Source organism: Elephas maximus, chromosome X (genome assembly GCF_024166365.1).
Source record: "Elephas maximus indicus isolate mEleMax1 chromosome X, mEleMax1 primary haplotype, whole genome shotgun sequence".
Lineage (NCBI taxonomy): Eukaryota > Metazoa > Chordata > Mammalia > Proboscidea > Elephantidae > Elephas > Elephas maximus.
In genome coordinates, this window is record NC_064846.1 from 173,814,591 (window position 1) to 173,834,538 (window position 19,948).

General features: G+C 44.3%; 1 protein-coding gene across 10 annotated transcripts in view; it reads right to left on the minus strand.

Annotated features, from left to right (window-relative positions):
* The window catches only part of STS (steroid sulfatase), a 303,712-nt gene that overhangs the window by 234,977 nt on the left and 48,787 nt on the right, over positions 1-19,948 (minus strand). The window contains exon 1 of one of the 10 annotated variants that reach the window (XM_049872293.1): positions 1,723-1,974. The exons of the other annotated variants lie outside the window; for them this stretch is intronic. The gene's annotated coding sequence lies outside the window, so the exon portion shown is untranslated. Of the gene's footprint in view, positions 1-1,722; positions 1,975-19,948 lie in introns of those variants that run through there. 10 annotated transcript variants of the gene reach the window in all.

Sequence of the window (19,948 nt, forward strand, 5' to 3'; positions counted from 1 at the left end):
ACCCAGTGCCATCGAGTCGATTCTGACTCATAGCGACACTCACTATTTTATTTTATTACATACACAGTATTTTATCAAATGTGCCTCCAAAAGGCGCCTGGGACGGATATTATCAGGGCTAGAATGAGAAATACCATCTATTCCAATTAAGAAGGCAATAACCACTAAGCATTCAAGTGTGTGTAAATTATTACCGCCTTGAGTAACCGAATGTTATTTTATTCACAACCATGGATGAGAACAAGGTGTTTATAAAGGTGTTCCAAACAATTAAATATGAAATAGCGGCCGAAAGTTCTTAAAAATTGAACGAAAGTGCTCACTGTAAAATATGAAGAGTACTTTCATATTAACTTAAAAGAAACTAATTTCCCTTTTAAAAAATTATTTTTTGTAACAACTCTCATTTGGCAAAAAAAGGCAAGAAAAAAAAATTTTTTTCAAAAAATAGCTATTCCTGAAACAGAATTATCGTGGAGGAGGGAGACAAAAGAACATTTTCATAACTAGAGAGGTAATTACGTGAAATTTGTTCATTAGGAAAAACGTTAACAGCGGGCTTACATAATTCCCACTTTACCAGGGCAACTAAAACATCCCTGGTCCTTTTGCTGGATGGGGGGAAAAAGGCTTATTGAAAATAGAAAAAAACCTACATTACAAAACATGTTTTTTTTTTAGAAGAAATGCAGTTTTGTTTCATTTGAGGTATCCATAAGAGATGAAATTTGGCTAACAAAGGGTTAGCTGTTAGACCTGTTTTAATCAATAAAGACAATATCCTGACAAGCCAGGGAAAACCTGATCTGAATATGTGTTTACGTAAGTGTTGCTAGAGATTTAAGTGGTTTAAATCACCGTGATTTCTCGAAGATAAACGTTTACATTTTATTTATTTAGCAAACTCTTATTCTCACCGTAGATTCCCTGGGTGGTGCAGACGGTTAACGTGCTCAGCTTCTAACTAAAAGGTTGGCTGTTCCAACCCACCCAGAGGCACCTCGGAAGAAAGGCCTGGCGACCTGCTCCTGAAAGGTCACGGCCTTGAAACGAACTATGAACCAGTTCTATTCTGCACACATGGGGTCACCATGACTCAACACTGACAACTAACAACCTCATTATAGAAAGAGCACTGGGTGGCATAAATGGTTAACTGCTCTACTACTAACCAAAAGATTGGAGGTTCTAACCCATCCAGAGGTACCTCAGAAGAAAGGCCTGGCAATCCGATTCCATCAAATCAGCTCTTGGAAACCCTACGGGGCAGAGTTCCACTCTGACACACATCGTGGAGCCAGGAGTCAGAATCGACTCCAGGGCAAGGGGTTTACTGGCTTTGTTTTCACTGACTATGCAACCTTAGCCAGTACTCACCCCACTGCGCTTCTCAACACACTAAACTATATCTACTATGGTGAAACCCACGAAAGCCAGAACCCGTGGAAGGTGGAAACCTGTCAGAGAAGGAAAACGCAAACACTGTTTTTCAATAACAGAGTGCGACAGAAAAGTGGTAAAGCTTGCACCCTGTCAAAGGTGGAAATCATTCCAGACAGGGAAAAACAAGGCAGTCCCTTCGAGTTCCGGCTCTCACAGGTTCTACAGTACCATTAAATAGAGTATTCATCAAGAAAACTGAGGCTCATCCAACATCTCCGTTTACACTTGACGTTTAGGTGGCCTTGGGAAATGCTAAGTTCTGCATGTTTGAACACTCACCGCGCTTCTACTGCTTTTGCCCCTTTCCTGTCGTGGTCCAGCAAAAGCTTCAGGAGCCAGAAGGGGCAAGGACAGTGTATAGGAAATCCAGAGACAAGGAAGGCATCCTGCTGCCACTGCTAGTTAACTGCCCAGATGTAAGCAGGTCGCCCAACCTTTGCAAGTCTCCGTTTGAACAGTCGTACAATCAAAGGGCTGCAAAAACGCTGTGATGTTTATGCGGCTGCAGATTTGATGGGTGTTCCCAAAGTCTGCTTGGAACCGACTGCATTATTTTCTCATTAGAGAGCGGAAGGGCAAGCTCTGAGAGCATCAGCTCAAACGAAAATGTTCCAAGAGAAGAGTAAACAGCAGAGATCAGGGAGGATCCCACATTCCACCACTTTGAAGCTCCTGAAACAAATACTCCCCCCGGGTTTTCTGGGTGAGTCTTTTGCTGCGTTCTAACTTTTTTTTTAACTGCATAGGCAAGGCCGAGGGCTCACCCTGAGGCAGGGAAATGCTAAAAGACAGGTGCCCTGGCTGGCCTCTGGCTGATGGGACCGAGTTTGTCCTGACATCAGAGAGATACGTTTCCACTCAGTCATGGGTTGGAAAACTTCTCGGGCAAAGGTAGGAACTGTGCTGTGGTCTTGTAAAGACCGCACCAGGCAAGGTTAGCTGCAAGGAGACCCTCCCCGAGAGTTTGAGAGCACCAGGAAAAAAACAAAAACAAAAACCAGTTGCCATCAAGTCGATTCTAACTCGTGGCGACCTCATGTGTGTCAGAGCAGAACTATACTTCATAGGGTTTGCAGTGGCTGATTTTTTGGAAGTAGATCGTCAGACCTTTCTTTCAAGGGACAGAGAGAGAGAAAAAAGAAAAAAGGTGAGAGAGAGAGCATCCTGTGGGTGCAATGGTTAAATGCTTGGCTGCTTACCAAGAGGTCAGAGGTTCAAACCCACCAGAGATTCCACGGGAGAAACACCTGGTCACCTGCTACAAGATTACAGCCTAGGAAACCCAATGGGGCAGTTCTACCCTGTCATATAGCAGATATGCTGCTGTTGTTAGGTGCCCTCAAGTCGGTTCCGACTCATAGCCACCCCTATGTACAACAGAACGCAACACTGCCTGGTCCTGCGCCATCCTTACAACAGTTGTTATGCTTGAGCCCATTGTTGCAGCCACTGTGTCATGTCAATCCATCTTTTGAGGTCTTCCTCTCTTTCGCTGACCCTCCACTTTACCAAGCATGATGTCCTTCTCTTGTTTCTTCCTGGTAACATGTCCAAAGTACGTGAGATGAAGTCTTGTCATTCTTGCATCCAAAGAGCATTCTGGTTGTACTTCTTCCGAGACAGAATTGTTTATTCTTCTAGCAATTCATGATATATTCAATATTCTTTTCCAACACACCATAATTCAAAAACATCAATTCTTCGATTTTCCTTATTCATTGTCCAGCTTTCGCATGTATGTGAGGTGACCGAAAATACCATGGCTTGGGTCAGGCACACCTTAGTCCTCAAAGTGACATCTTTGCCTTTTAACACTTATATATATTTATATCAATCTTTGTTGATACATAGTATATTATATATACATGTACACATACGTAAAACACGTTAGATCAGTATTTTTAGGTATCTATGAATATCAACGCTTTGAAAAGTTAGTATTTCAAGGTTTTCCCAAATTTCCCCAAAGAAGTTTTTACTACTGCTGAATCATGGTTTTCCTTCTAAATAGAAGAATCTCACGTAGCTGGATGTCTGCATCTCATGGTCTGCTCCTAAGACTAACGATACCCAAGGCACTCACTCTGGAGGTAATAATTCATAATTACCGGAAGCAAATATTTACTCTTCCCGGCCTGCTTCTCAGAAGTCGTTTTATATCAGGGAGCCTTGATAAAGTGCGTTTTATAGTTAGTGGATTGCTTTTTAAAGATAAGAGGTCATTTTAATACTAAACTGCATTGTTTTCCAAACGAAGGGACAAAGGGCATTTTGCAATGAGGTAGCACTCTACAGTAGAGGGTCAGCGAGAAAGAGGAAGCCCCTCAAGGAGATGGACTGACACAGTGGCTGCAACAATGGGCCCAAACACAGCAATGGAATCAAACACTGACTCTGGGCTAAGGACGAAAGGATGGAAGGCCAGGTATGTAGCCTCCACTGAAAAAGCTGCTCTTGACTTGACGGACTCCAGTCTACGTCACTATAACTCTCCTTTGAGGATCAGGGCTAGATCCAGTAATATGGTATAACTCTGCCTATGCGGCTGTCACTGTGTATACAGTCTTCTCAGGGACCTCACAGGAAGGGACAGAGCCTGGACCAGGATAGGCTTTACATATGTGCATATTCAAGACTCCCTGGGCAAACACCACAGGGCACCCCAATCTTGCCTGGATTTCCAACATCCCATATTTTTGACAGCCACGTGTAATTTTTTCCTCCTTTCTTTATTTTCATGTCTTTATTGTCAGACAAATCTGTTCTTATCATTGTTGTTAGTTGACATTGAGTCAATTCCGACTCATGGCGACCCCATGTGCGCAGGGTAGAACCAACTCCATAAGGTTTTCAAAGCTGTGACCTCTCAGAAGGGTGGGTTTGAACTGCCAATCTTTCAGCTAGTAGTCGAACACTTAACTTTGGGGTCTCTTCCTAAGGTTTGAGATGAAGGAAGGCATCTATATTGCAGGGAATCAGGGAAGATGGAAACAGAACCCAAAAATGCAAAAGGACAGCAAACAGAACTCTTGGAGAATCTGGAAGAGACGAGCAAGCAAGGGGTTTGGAAAAAGAATGATGTTAAGTACGTCCTTACACCACGACATTGCTATTTGTGCTGTAAATATCACCGTCCTTTGGGGTAGATCTCTTCAGGGTACAAAAGTTCTCTTTATAGGGGTGAGAACCACTCAGCCCAGACACTGACCGGAGATGAAAAAGAAGGACATTATTTTAGCTATTAGATGTCAGGGCCAAGCATGGCTGATTTAACAAGCAGATAAGGGACTAAGTAAAGATGGTCCAGAACAACTAGGACACTGCCCAGCCAGCTGAGACTCCCACGGTCACACTGGAGCAAGCTCGCCAGCCCCTCTGCGGGAAACACACCTCACAGAACTGAACGTCAGTCGGGGTTGCTTTCACGTCATGCAGGGGCATGGGAGTGGGGGGCCTGACTCACATGTTGGGCTCTTTCTAGAACAAGCTATCACACGGTGGCTGCTAGTCTTTCAGTGACCGTCCATCAGGGCAGATGGCTGCGCGTTTGTAAGTAGTACGTTGTTGTTGCTGTCAAGTCAACTGGGGCTCATGGTGACCCCGTGTGTGCAGAGTACAACAGCTCCGTAGGGTTTACCTGACTGGGACCTTTCTGAAGCAGATGACCAGATCTATCTTCAGAGATGCCTCTGGGTGGGTTCCAACCGCCCACCTTTCAATTAGTAGTAGCTGAGCGCTTCATTGTTTGTGCCACCCGAATTAGAAATCCTGAATTTGAATCCTGGCTCAACTAGAAACTGTAAATCACTGTTGCAAAGGACAGTTATTTTTTAACCCATAACCAGTTGCTGGAACATCAACTCGGACTCATGGCGACCCCATGTACACAGAGTAGAACTGTGCTCCATAGGGTTTTCAAGACTGACTTTTCAGAAGCGGGTTGCCAGGCCTGTTTCCTGAGGCACCTCTCAGTGGGTTCGGACCTCAACCCTTTCAGCTAGTAGTTGAGTGCTTAACTGTTTGCACCACCCAGGGACTCCTAAGCAGAACGCAGAGACTTTTTTTTTCTTCTTTTAACTCGCGCTGGTAGATCAGATGGCCAGCAGCTGAAACACATGGGAAAATCTACTGGAATATTCTCTTTGGGTTCAAAGTCCAGCCACAAAGAGGGCTGAACATAAAATTCATCCAAAGCAGTCATCACCAAAAAAAGACCAGACTTAGTGGTCTGACAGAGACTGGAGGAACCCCAGAGACTACGGCCCTGGACACCCTGCTGACTCAGAACTGAAGCCACTCCTGAAGTCCACCTTTCAGCCAAAGCTTAGACAGAGGCCTATAAAACGAACAATAACACACGTGAGGAACGTGCTTCTTAGTTCAATCAAATACACGAGACTGACTCACCCGTTTGGAAGCAAGGAAAAATGAAGAAAACTAAAGATGCAAGGGAAAGATTAATCCAAAGGACTAATGGACCACATCTACCACGGCCTCCACCAGACTGAGTCCAGTACAACTAGATGGTGCCTGGCTACCACCACTGACTGCTCTGACAGGGATCACAACAGAGGGCCCCGGGCAGGGCTGGAGGAAAATGTAGAACAAAATTCTACCTCACAAAAAAAGACCAGACTTACTGACCTGACAGAGATTGGAGAAATCCCGAGAATATGGCCCCCAGACACCATTATAACTCTGTAATGAAGTCACTCCTGGGGTTTGCCTTTCAGCCAAAGATTAGACGGGCCCATAAAACAAAACAGGACTAAAAGGGCACACCAGCTTGGGGCAAAGACTAGAAGGCAGGAGAGGACAGGAAAGCTGGTAATAGTGAACCCGAGGTCGAGAAGGGAAAGTGTTGACATGTCATGGGGTTGTTAACCAATGTCATAAAACAATGTGTGTACTAATTGTTTAAAGAGAAGCTAGTTTGTTCTGTAAACTCCTATCTAAAGTACAATTACAAAAACAAACAAATATACAAGACTGAATGGACAACTCCTGTCCAAAAGCAGGACGAGAAGGCAGGAAGGGACAGTAAAACTGGATGAATGGACACAGGGAATCCGGGGTGGAATGGCGGAGCGTGCTGTCACATTGTGGGGATTGCAACCAATGTCACAAAACAATCGGTGTATAAATTTTGAATGAGAAACTAACTTGAGCTGTAAACTTTCACCTAAAGCACAATAAAACTATTAAAAAAGAAAAAAGGAATCATCATATCCTCGGTTACAAGTCTGAAGGGGTCCAGCCAACAGGGCCTGACATCTACAATCACCCAGTGGGACACTCCTAAGAAGAGCCATGTTGGGGGCCAGCGTTTGCCCACTCCACGGTGGTCCTCTGACTGGTGCCAGCCCCTGCCCTCCATCCTCCCATCCACAGGAACCAGCCCTCCCGGTGCTGGGGTCCCCAGCCCTGGACCTTCCACCGTGGAAGCAGACGCTTCCTGTGTACCCCTGACCCAGAGCAGAAAGCTGGGACGAGCGGCTGGCCTGTTGTGTTTACCAAACTGGTCTGGGCAAAAGTGCAAGTAAATTTGAATTAAAATCTTGCCAGGCTCCTTCTGTTGGATAAAGGAGCTCAGGACCCAGCCAAGGCAGGGAAATACAAAGCTTCCAACAAAGCTAATTCATCTCATCTTGCCTACTCTGGGACCATTCACCATTTCTCAAGGCGGTTAAGTAAATAAATAAATAAATAGACGAGACACATTCCTATAAAAGCCTTCTACAAACCCCAGTGCAGTGTATAAGCGTTAAGTAGTATATTCAACGACTACCCTCCCTCCCACCTGGCTCCTGTACCCCATACCTGATGCCCAGCTTCAGGGGCCACCCAGGACCACACACACACACCCCTCCAGCCCATTTCCCCAAAAGCTTCCTCTGTTCACACCACTCCCACTCTGCTCTTGTCCTCTGGGAGCTGGGTCTGAATTTCATTCCCCTGATCTGATCTTCAACCCTGTGGGTCAGCTCTAGAGTGTCCTATAGAGTCAGTACGAGTCGGAATTGACTCGACTGCGATGGGTTGTGGGTTTGTATGTGATGTTCTGGAGGAGTCCTGGTGGCGCAGAGGTTAAGCTCCCAGCTGCTAACTGAAAGGTTGGTGGTTGGAATTTACGGATAACTCCACTGGAGAGAGATGTGGCAGTCTGCTTCCGTAAAGATTTACAGCCTCGGAAGCCCTGTAGGCCAGTTCTACTGTGTCCTACAGGGCTGTCATGAGTCGGAGTTGAGTCAAAAGCAATGGAATCTTTACGAGAGCAGATTTCCAGGTCTTTCTCCCGTCAAGCCCCTGGGTGGGTTTGAACTGCCAACCTTTCGTTAGCAGCCAAATGCTTAACCATCGGCCAGCAGGGCTCTTCCAGCCTGCTTACGTCTGGTAATCTCAGCAGTAGAATGAATAGTGAGCCTGGCAGTGAATCTGGCAATAAATCTGAAAATCTCCTTCTCCGGTATTGGTGAACGAAAGGAGAATGTGGACTCCAGGTAGCTGAAGTCATAGGTGCTTAGACAGCTGCTCCCACAGAGTGCTGAGTAAAGGGTCGTACTGAACGCGGAAGGTTTTTTAAGAGTATGCTACAAGGCTCTGCACTATGCAATCATTTATATCAGCAATTTTTGTGAATACACTGTCAGAATATTCATGCATTATGTGGAAGAGAGCCTGGGCTTTGGAAGAGAACAACGATTTGGAAAGACCTTGGTAAAGTAGAATACGAGAGGAAAACTCACAAAATAAATACAACCGTGAAAAGCAGACTACCATCACCTGCATACAGACACATGCTTCCATTGACAGACAGGTGGTAGCTGTGCACCGGCCGGGAATCAAACCTGGGCCTTTTGCACGGAAGGCAAGAATTCTACCACTGACCCACCACTGCCCTGTTACACTAATGGGGAGATGTTTTTGCGACAAGCAAGATAATAGCTCCACTCAAGTCTTCAAGCATCAGACCAGAGTTGGAATAGTTCTCCACAGTTCTAGCCACCACAGTTTTGTCGCAGTGGTTGAGAGCTTGGCTGTGAACCAAAAGGTCAGCAGTTCGAATCCACTAGCTGCTCCTTGGAAACCCTATAAGGCAGTTCTACTCTGTCCTATAGGAATTGCCTCAATGGCAATGGGTTTGTTTTTTTTGGGGGGAGGGTAATTGGAGTCTCAGAGGAGAACCATCAGGATGCTAAAGGGTACAAAGGCATTTTGCGTAAATACAGGAATTGGTAACATTTCACATAGAGAAAAAAAAGGAACCGGTGTTGTCTCTGGGCTTGGCTGCTAGCTGAAAGGTTGGAGGTTGAAGTCCACCCAGAAGAGCCCGGAAGAAAAGCCTGGTGATCTACTTCCAAAAAACCAGCCATTGAAAGCCATATGGAACACAGTTCTACTCTGACACACGTGGGGATACCATGAGCCAGAGTCAAATGATGGCAACGGGTTTTTTGGTTTTTACTTTTGCTTGGATGGTTGTCTGTGAGAGAACAGACTCAGCTGATGTTTCGAAGGCCAGAGCTAGGATGCTGTCCAGTCTACAGACCACGCTCTTACAACGTGAGCTGCCAGACCACGAAATGATCAGTCAGCAAACCATCTCCCTCCGTGCCATCTGTCAGGGAGACTGCAGAAGGGATTATTTCATCGGGAAGTAGGGAATTTGAACAAATGACTGCTGTAATCCTTCCTAACTAGAAGATTCTATCACTCCGTAAGCATATTCAACATAGAAGACACAGTGAAGCAGAAATGAAAGTTTTACGTATACCAAATGCAGAAAGGAACCAGGAAAGCAAGCGTCTCCTGTGGTCTTGGCAATGCGTCTCTGCCATGCTTCCTACGTCTACCCATTAGACTATGGAAGCGCTCTCCCCATGAAATAAACTCGATAGGAAGATGATAAGTAACAAATAATTTGGCAACCTGATTTAATTATGGGTCATTTAAATGTTTTGCAACAGCCATAAAAGCAATTTGCATCTTACTAATTAACCCATTTATAACCCCTTCTCAACCTTCCCTTGCTAAGCCTCACAGAAAATCATTATAATCAATGGAAATCAGTAAGCAACAACACATTTAAGAAGCAAGTACAGGACAGTGTGTCTTGAGAGAACACGCAACTAAAGCTGGTGGCTGTCTTCACAACTCAGTCTATTTCACAGTTAAAAACAACTGGTAGGGCCAATGGAATAGGTGCTTACCTTCATGGCAGTTCTAAGGAGTCCCCCCACTCCAAAAAAAAAAAAAACAAACCTGTTGCCGTTGATTCCAACTCATAGCGACTCTATAGGACAGAGTAGAACTGTCCCATAAGGTTTCCAAGGAGGGGCTGGTGGATTCAAACTGCCAACCTTTTGGTTAGCAGCCAAGCTCTTAACCACTGCACCACCATGACTCCAAGGAGTCCCTGGGTAGTGCAAAAGGCTAAGCAGAGCTCAGCTTGTTAATCCAGTGGTTGAAGGTTTCAGTCTACACGGAGGTGCCTTGGAAGAAAGGGCTGGCAATCTACTTCTAAAAAATCAGCCATTGAAAACCCTGTGGGACACAGTACTACTCTGATACACGTGGGGGCACCCAGAGGCAGGGTTGACTGTGTGGCAACTATGTGTCATTTATTTATTTTTTTATGGCTTCATAGCTTCTGCCCCTGTCGTTGGGATGTAAGCTGCCCATCCAGGAGAGACCATCTTCATCCTTTGCTCATGTTACCAGCACCAAAACCAAAAACCTGTAGCTGCTGAGTCAACTGGGCCAGTGCTGTTCCCCGGGGGACACATAGGAATGTCTGCAGACATTTTTGGGTGTCACAGTCTGGGTAAGGGGGTGCTGCTGGCCTCTAGCAGGGAGAGGCCAGGGATGCTGCTCAGCACCCTACAGTGCACAGGACAGCACCCTAGACAAAGCATCACCTGCTACAAAAGCGGAGAACATGAATAGTACTGAGGGTGAGAAACCCTGCCCTAAATACCTCATTCCAGGTGACAAAACGTTCTTGTTTCCGGTGATATTTCAAACACCTCTACAATGACTTAGAGTGCTACTCAGTTTTGCTGGGTGGAAAGTACTTAGCAACCAAACACCATCAGGCAGTCGACCTGGTCAGCCCTGCTCCCGCCGCCCACTTTTGAAGATGAGAAAGGAAGTTAATTAAAATGGTATGAACTAATTCTAAGTGAACGCTTTGGAGTGCATTCATCATGAGCCCAAACTTACTAGATGACAGTTTTTGCTATGGGAAGTTTTCAATTGTTTCATTATTACAAAAATAAGAATGATAATAATAACCATAATAATTTAAGGTCAGTGCTGTTGGTGCTTTGGGTGGTGCAAATGGTTAACATGCCCTGCTGCTAACTGAAAGGGTGGAGGTTCTAGTCTACCCACAGGTGCCTCGGAAGAAAGGCCTGGCAATCTACTTCAGAAAAATCAGCCCTTGAAAACCCTGTTGAGCGCAGCTCTACTCTGACACACATGGGGTCACTGTGGGGAAGGGTTGACTCTGGGGCACCTGGTGGGTTGCCTTGTACTTTACATCCAGATTAGAAATGATGTAAATTGGGCAAGTTGAAAACGGAAAATTCAAAACATTAATTTTCATAGAGGTTCAATCAGATGGAAACCCTGGTGGCATAGTGGTTAAGTGCTACGGCTGCTAGCCAAAGGGTCGGGAGTTGGAATCCACCAGGTGCTCCTTGGAAACTCTATGGGGCAGTTCTACTCTGTCCTATAGGGTTGCTATGAGTCGGAATTGACTCGTTGGCACTGGGTTCGGTTTTTGGTTTGGTTCAATCAGGTGCTTGGGATAACACACCAAATGAGTAGGTAGGGGGAGAACTTGAATCCAGCTCCCCTCACCCTGACTTTCGGGCTCTTCCCACCTGTCTGAGTCATCTACTGCTGCTGTAACAGGAATATCACAAGTGGATGGCTTTAACAAATAAAAGTTTATTCTCTTACAGCCTAGTAGGCTAGAAGTCTGAATTAAGGGCGCCAGCTCCAGGAGAAGGTTTTCTCTCTGTCGGCTCTGGGGGAAGGTCCTTGTCATCCATCTTCCTATGGTCTAGAAGCTTCTCCAGGTAGGAACCTCAGGTCCAAAGGACTTTCGCTGCTCCTGGGTGTTGCTTTCTTGGTGGTGTGAGGTTCCCCTGTCTCTCTGTTGGCTTCTCTTTTACATCTCAAAAGAAATTGGCTTTAGAGGAAATCTAATCTTGTAGACTGAATCCTACCTCTTTAACACAACTGCAGATAGCCCCACCTCATTAACATCTTAGAGGCTGGATTTACAACACATAGGAAAATCACATTGGATGACAAAATGGTAGACAATCACACAGTACTGGGAATTATGGCATGGCCAAGTTGACAGATATTTCTGCGGGACACAATTCAATCCATGAAACCACCACATCAAAAATTTTCTCTTCTGGCTATACAACTGAAAAGCAGAGTGAGAGAAGCCTCTCTGCTATTGGGAAAAACCAGTTATAAAAATCCCGATATCCATAAGATTTATATAATTGGATCATCGCAATATTCAAAATGACGGCTTGAAAGTACTATAGGAGCTTCTGAGTCATCGGAAAGAGATGAAGTCACGTTCAGTTACGCTTTACTGCATTCTAGTGCATCCTAACTCTTAGAGAAGGATTACATATTCAATAACACCATTATTTTAGGACAGTCTTGAAAATCAACTACGGACAGGGTCTTTCATCATAGGTCTAACATGTCTCTTACAAAATGAATTTATTATCCCTGTGGCTGAGCCCTCTTGCAGCCTCCTATGGAGCTGTATTGCTCATGGAAAGTAAGAAATCTTCTGTCTCACAATTGTCCTAGAGCGAATGAGATGTTCTTACCCCACGTTTATCTCTTCTATCGAAACTCCCAAGATTTTCCATTCTTCAACCAACCAACCAACCCACCCACCCGCCATGGAGTCGACTTCAACTCATAGTAACCCCATGTAGGTCAGAGTAGAACTGTGCTCTGTAATGGCTGATTTGCCAGAAATAGATCCACTACTCCCTTAGAAACAAAAATAAAATGACAGTTTATCAAAACCAGAATAGAATGAGTAGCTAGCGCTGACTTGGCAACATGACAGAGTTTCAGCAAGTATTGGTCACATTGAGGAATGAATAAATAACACCATTCAAAGGGTGTACAATTGGTTTCTACTTATGTGTATGCAGAACAAGGCCCTAGAAGAGCCTGGAAAATATTTTGTGGCGACAATATGGAAGGCTTTTAAGCAGCAAAGTCAAAAAAAAAAAAAAAAAGTGGATGTTATCGACCAACAAATTAACAAGATTTAAAAGCCATATGCTGGGATTGTGTTTGTGTGAGATTGGGGCAGGGGGAGGTAGAGGGATGTCAAAAATGAATTGAGGCTCACAAAGAAATATAGCAACTTGAAGACTGATTATATGTAGTGCCTTTCCTGAGGTCAGGAGCCCTGGTGGCGCAGTGGCTAAGCACTCGGCCGTTCACTGCTAGGTCATCGTTTTGAACCCACCAGTTGCTCTGTGGGAGAAAGATGTGGCAGTCTGCTTCTGTAAAGATGACAGCCTTAGAAACCCAAGGGGCAGTTCTGCTCTGTCCTATAGCGGCGCTATGAGTCGGAATCAACTGGGCAGCGATGGGTTCTTTTGGTTTGGTTCCTGAGGTCAGAGACGGATGTGATTTTTTACGTACAACAAAGAAACATTAAGAAAGCTGGGTATCAATTAGAAACCAGCGTCCAGGTCCTCGTTTCCAATGGCAACCACATGCGTAAGATACTTAATTAGCAAGGATCAAATGGAATGCTAATTACAATTGCATGATGCAAATTCATTAAAGCACAGCACTCCCTTGCAAGAAACAGTTTGCTTAGTACAATTTCTCATCACTGGCATCCACAGGAAAGAACGATGGGTTATGAGTATGTAAAAAAAGAGAGGATTCCCGTTATCTCCGAGGGTGTATCTGCAGCATACTGCGGAGGAGACTTGTCTGTTTAAACCAGAACTCTCAGGGCGAGAAGATAAAATGTCAGTGTAAGCATGACAGGGCATCTGAACTATCATAAGACTCCCTAGGTGATTCAACGGTTAACGGTTAACGTGCTTGGCCGCTAAAGGAAAGATTGGAGGTTTCCGTCCACCCAGAAATGGCTAGGAAGAAAGGTCTGAAGATCTACTTCTGAAAGATTACAGCCACTGAAAACCCCATGGAGCACAGTTCTACTCTGATAGGCCTGGTGACTCAGTTATCTAGCGCCACTATAACAGAGACGTTATAAGGGGGTGGCTTTAATGAACAGAAATTTATTTTCTTACAGTTTAGGGGGCCAGAAGTCCGAATTCAGGGCACTGGCTCTACAGTAAGGCTTTCTGTCTCTGTGGGCTATGGCAATGGCTTTGGTTTTAGTGAGTCTAAATGATACATCTAATCATAAATAAATTCAAAATAAAATTCCTCAGTATAACATTGGTTTCCTCTTCCTTAGACTTAGGATTTAATTTTATTCACACATGGGCCTTTTACCCGAAGCCCTTGGGTCTTACAGTTCCATATTTGCTTGTAATGAAAAAGAAGGTCTTTAATTATTGATAAATGGGACAAGATTTTTTTTGGACCAAAGTGTTAGGACGAACCACTTGAAACAGCCATTTTTGTATGTCAAGTATGGTTATCTCGTGTTGCTGTAACAGAAATATTCCAAGTGATGGCTTTAACAAACAGAAATTTATTTTCTCAGTTTAGGAGGCTAGAAGTTTGAATTCAGAGCACTGGCTCTAGGGGAAGGCTCTGTCTCTGTTGGCTCCGGGGATAGGTCCTTGCCTCTTTTCACCTTCTGTTTGTTGGCTCCTTGGCCATCTTCATGTGGCGTGGCATCTCTCTTCCCCTGTTTGTGCTAGCTTGCTGCTGAATCTGCTCTTTTTATAGCCCAAACAGATTAATTTAAGACATACCATACACTCAGCACAGGGGCTGCTAACCAAGAGGTGGGCAGTTCGAATCCACTATCTGCTCCTTGGAAACCACTATCTGCTCCTTGGAAGCCCTATGGGGCAGTTCTACTCTGTCGTATGGGGTGGCCATGAGTCAGAACTGACTCGATAGCAGTCGGTGGGAACAAGTTTGGGCGCACGTGTGTGTGTAGACCTGTATACATAGTTCACTAGAAAGATGATATGACTTTGTGATTATCTCCTGGGAAGAAGGACTACCAGGAGCGGTTTTTATCTGAGTCTCTGAAAGACAGATGGTTCGAATCCACCCGGCGGCTCTGCTGGAGAAAGACCTGGCAATCTGCTCCTATCTATAAAGATTACAGCGTAGAAAACCCTATGGAGCAGGTCTACTCTGTCACATGGGGTGGCTCCAAGATGCGGGCAAATTATCCAATAGGCAAGGTAAACACGGGCTTACTTGTGCTTACTTACTAATCTGTAGTGAACAATTTCAAATGGGTTTTCACCAAATGATGTGCTTACCGGGTCATCTGCTCCCGTCAGGGATTGTAAATGTGAAAAGAGGTTTTGATTCTGTAGGAAGGTGCTGCGGGGTTGGGAGACAGATGCCAGCCCTACGTAGAAACAAAACCTTTGATGTGGTGACAAAATGTGCAATTGTTCACTACAGATGATCTGGTAAGCAAGGTAAGCACCGTGCTTACCTTGCCTACTGGATAATCTGCCCCCGATACTGAGTAGGAATCGACGTGACGGCACACAACATCAACACCACAACACGTTTTTAGATTTTCCAAACATTTTACTTCTTTGCATAATCAGAAAAAAAGCCAACCCTGCAAAGTATCACTTCATCATACTGCGTTTCTGCTGATGGAGGCAAGGTCAGCGATAAATTCACGAAACGACTCAAGAGTGAGAATTTGTCCTAATGGGAATAAAGAGAAAATGAAGTGGGACTTAGAAGCTGGCCTCAGGAGATCCTAATTTGGAGAACTTGAGTTTGAGAAGCGCTGATATTTAAATAATGGATGGTCTGCCAAACAGCTGGCCCTTGTCATATAATCAGGAAAAAAGAGAAGAGGACAAGGTTTCCTTTCTAGGGAAGTAATGATAAGTCCTTATTCTTTAAGCACAAGCCCTAGTAAACACTTAATGGATACTCACTGCAGAGAATTGAATTAGCTCCAATTTCTAGTCTCTAGGGTTTTGTCCCGGGGAGAAGGCTCTGATTATAATAGGGCAGCATCTGAAATGCAGAGGCAAACACTCCATTGTTCTTATTGGAATGTGAAGAAGCTGGTATGTGCCCTTGGAACCTGCATCAATGGTTAAGAAGCTTGCTTCCTTTATCTCTGCCTTTTTTGTGAAAGAAGGAAGGAAGGAAAGAGGGAAGGAGGGAGGGAGGGAGTGAAGGAAGGAAGGAGGGAGGAGGGAGAGAAGGAGGAAGGAAGGAACGAAGCGTTGTAAAGAAGATGGCTGGGAATATAACTGAAAAAAAAATAATAAACGAAGTTGTAATTTGGTGTATTTTCAAAGGATTAAGAAGAAAACTAGAGGCTAGAGACTAAACAATCTCTTTACGTTCCTAGAGAAGACAACCTAGAATCATACTTTAACTGACCCCCAGCTGTCTTTGTGCCCACTCTGACTCCTGGCGACCACGTGTGTGTCAGAGCAGACCTGTGCTCTGTAGGGTTTTCAGTGGCTGATTTTTTTTTTTTAGACCACCAGGTCTCTCTGCCGAGGTGCTTCCGGGTGGCCTGGAACTGCTAACCTCTCAGTTAAGACCAGAGCACGTTAACAATTTGTACCACCCAGGGACTCCAGACTCCTAGTAGAGAGTCTTATACAACAAAGCCACCAGCTGACACCAAGTCAATTCCAACTCAGGGTGACCCAATGTGTACCAGAGTAGGATAGTACAGTATCATACCTAAACCATGTTTAAAAATTCACAAAGTTCTCAGGTGCTTTGAGCATGTGATTTCTGAATGGGAAACTAAAAATCGCTTTTCAGTTATCATTGTGGCGCTCAGTATTATTAACACACTTATCTTTTGTATGCAAACGGGAATGTCTCAAGTACCTGGGGACTTTATTAGGGAATTTCTAGCAAAGAGAAATGCCTTCTAAAGATAACTTTATTCTGCAGTCAAAGTTCTGTTCTCAGGATAACTAGTCTGATGCTTATTAAAAAATAAAAAAGTAATGAAAATAAACAACTAATCAAAGTATGATGGCGTTTGAATTGTTATTACCAACGCGCACGGGCTATGCACTTACGTACTTGGTCAATTCCTTAGTTTTGGGGGCTGCAACCCCTACCCAGAATATGAGGTTCTGGAAATTAATAAACTTACAGACGATGAAAAGCGACTGGCCGCCCATTCATTTGTTATGAAATATTCTACAGTTAAATACACACAGTGGAAACACACTGAAAACTTCGAAGAGCTCCCAGAGACTAACGGACGGTCATAAAAATGTACAATTCAAAAGATTAGTCTAAAGCACTAATGGACCACCACGACCACAGCCTCCACCAGACTGAGTCCAGTACAACTAGATGGTGCCCGGCTACCACCAGTGACTGCTCTGACAGGGATCACAATAGAGGGTCCCAGACACAGCTGGAGAAAAATGGAGAACAAAATTCTAACTTACAAAAAAAGACCAGACTTACTGGCCTGACAGAGACTGGAGAAACCCTGAGAGTATGGCCCCCAGACACCCTTTTAGTTCAGTAATGAAGTCACTCCTGAGGTTCACCCTTCTGCCAAAGATTAGACAAGCCCATAAAACAAAACGAGACTAAAGGGGCACACCAGCCCAGGGGCAAGGACGAGAAGGCTGGAGGGGCCAGGAAAGCTGGTAATAGGGAACCCAAGGTTGAAAAGGGAGAGTGTTGACATGTCATGGGGCAGTTAATCAATGTCATAAAACAATATATATACTGTTTAATGAGAACCTAGTTTGTTCTGTAAACTTTCATCTAAAGTGCAATAAAAAAAAGAAAATGTAGAATTCAAAGAAAACCCAAGTTTTCAATTCCAAAAAAACGGAATTATGATAGCACGATATTAAATGGTAAATGTCCTTTATGTAATTGAATTCAGAGTTGATTTTAATAAAAATAGAGATAAAAAGTAGTAGATATTAACAGAAATATTATACCAACTACCCATGATTGCCTGATTATTTGAAAATTTAGAATGCCGGGCCCATAAATGATAAAGTCAATCTAATCACAGGTATTTTATTGCTGTCTTCCAACATGCTAAAGAATTTTAAGTTGGGGTATAGATGATGTCCTGATTCACTTCAGATAATATCATTTTATATTTGAAAACTGTAAAGAAGGCTATCTTTCCCTAGAATTCACTCCTAAAATGGAGAGTTTAATAACCAGCAGCAACAGCTGCTGTCAAGTCAGCGCCAACTCATGGTGCGCCATGTCTGTCAGACTAGAACTGTGCTCCACTGGGTTTTCAATGGCCGATTATTTGGAAGTAGATCACCTGGCCTTTCTTCCAAGGCACCTCTGGGCAAACTCAAACCTCCAATATTTCAGATAGCGGCTGAGCTTGTTAAGTTTGCACCAGCCAGGGACTCCAAATTTCCAACAGAGAAGGACCTTTATCCTCTTCGTGGTTGTGTTTTCAGCGGTAAGAACTATAGTTGATTATCAGTAACCAATGCATATTTGATGAAAAATTGAATGGTTTCAGGATTAGTCTTTTAACTTAACTCATTGTCCTGCTCTGGGGGACATGATCCATTGTTATCCTCAGATTAGGTTGCGGGTAAAGGACATAGTAACATCTTTCCTTTCCAGATTATTCATTAACTGAGTGAAAGGTGTCTTGAAGCAATGCCTGTTGTTAGCTGCTGCTGAGCTGGCTCTGACTCATGGCAACCTCCTGTACAACAGAACGAAACACGGTCCGATCCTACTCCATCTTCATGATCATTCGTGTGCTCAAGTCCATTGCTGTGGCCACTGTATGTTCTGAGCGCCTTCCAACCTGGAGCTCATCTTCCAGTAATTTACCAGACAACGTTCTGTTATGTGGCTGTTCTTCAGAAGTAGGTCACAAGGTCATTCTTCTGAGGTGCCTCGGGGTGGACTTAAAGCTCCAAGCTTTCGGTTATCAGCTGAGTGAGTTCACTGTTTGCACCAGGGATGCCAGAGGGTTTATGAAAATCTTTAAGAGGAAAAAGTCATCCGACATAGGACACCTCACATGCAGTAGCAATTAAGAGACTCTGGTGGTGAAGCGGTTAAGGGCTCTACTGCTAATGAAAAGGTTGGCGGTTCAAACTCGCCAGCCGCTTCATGGGAGAAAGATGTGGTAGTCTGCTTCTGTAAAGATTTATAGCCTTGGAAACCCTGTGGGGGCGGGGGGCTCTGCTCTGTCAGAGCCCTGGTGGTACGGTGGTTAAGAGCCTCAGCTGCTTTCTTTCTTTCTTTTTTTTGGTATACTTCTTAATGTCAGCAAGACAACTACAGCACACACAGTGGGATGCTACAGAAAATCCATGGACCTTTTGTTTAAAGCTCTGCTTCTGTCTGTAAAGAAAAGAAAAAGTACTCGCTGCTGCCAGAAATCAGCTGTTTCCGCTCCCTTCAGGAGCCTCAGGCAGGCTAACTGGAGAAGAGTGGTAACGGATATTGGCTTTCACCATATCTGAGGATATAAAGCTCAGCAGACAGTGAGGGAGCCTGACCAACCCCGTCATTGCTGCCTTATTTGGCTGCCATGTTGAGTGGGCCCCTGACTCACTGGGACCCCATGCACAACAGAGCAAAACACTGCCCGGTCCTGCACTATCCCCATGGATTGGGTCATTGTGATCCACAAGGCTTTCATTGGTTGATTTTCAGAAGCAGATCACCAGGCCTTTCTTCCTACTCCATCTTAGATGACACAGCCTTGTTTGCCAAAAGGGAACATGACATGAAGCACTTGCTGATGAAGATCAAAGACCACAGCCTTCAGTATGGATTACACCTCCACATAAAGAAAACAAACAGCCTCACAACTGAACCAATAAGCAACCATGATAAATGGAGAAAAGACTGACATTGTCAAGGATTTCATTTTACTTGGATCTACAAACACCCATGGAAGCAGCAGTCAAGAAATCAAACGATGCGTTGCATTGGGTAAGTCTGCTGCAAAAGACCTCTTTAAGGTATTAAAAAGCAAAGATGTCACTTTGATGACTAAGGTGTGCCTGACCCAAGCCATGGTACTCTGAGTCACCTCATATGCATGCAAAAGCCGGACAGTGAATAAGAGAGGCTGAAAAAGAATGCATTCCTTTGAATTACGGGTTGGAGAAGAATATTGAACATACCATGGACTGCCAAAAGAATGAACAAATCTGTCTTGGAAGAAGTACAACCAGAACGCTCCTTAGAAGCAAGGATGGTGAGACTGCGTCTCATGTACTTTGGACATGTTATCAGGAGGGATCAGTACCCGGAGATGGACAGCATGCTTGGTAAAGTACAGAGTCGGTGAAAA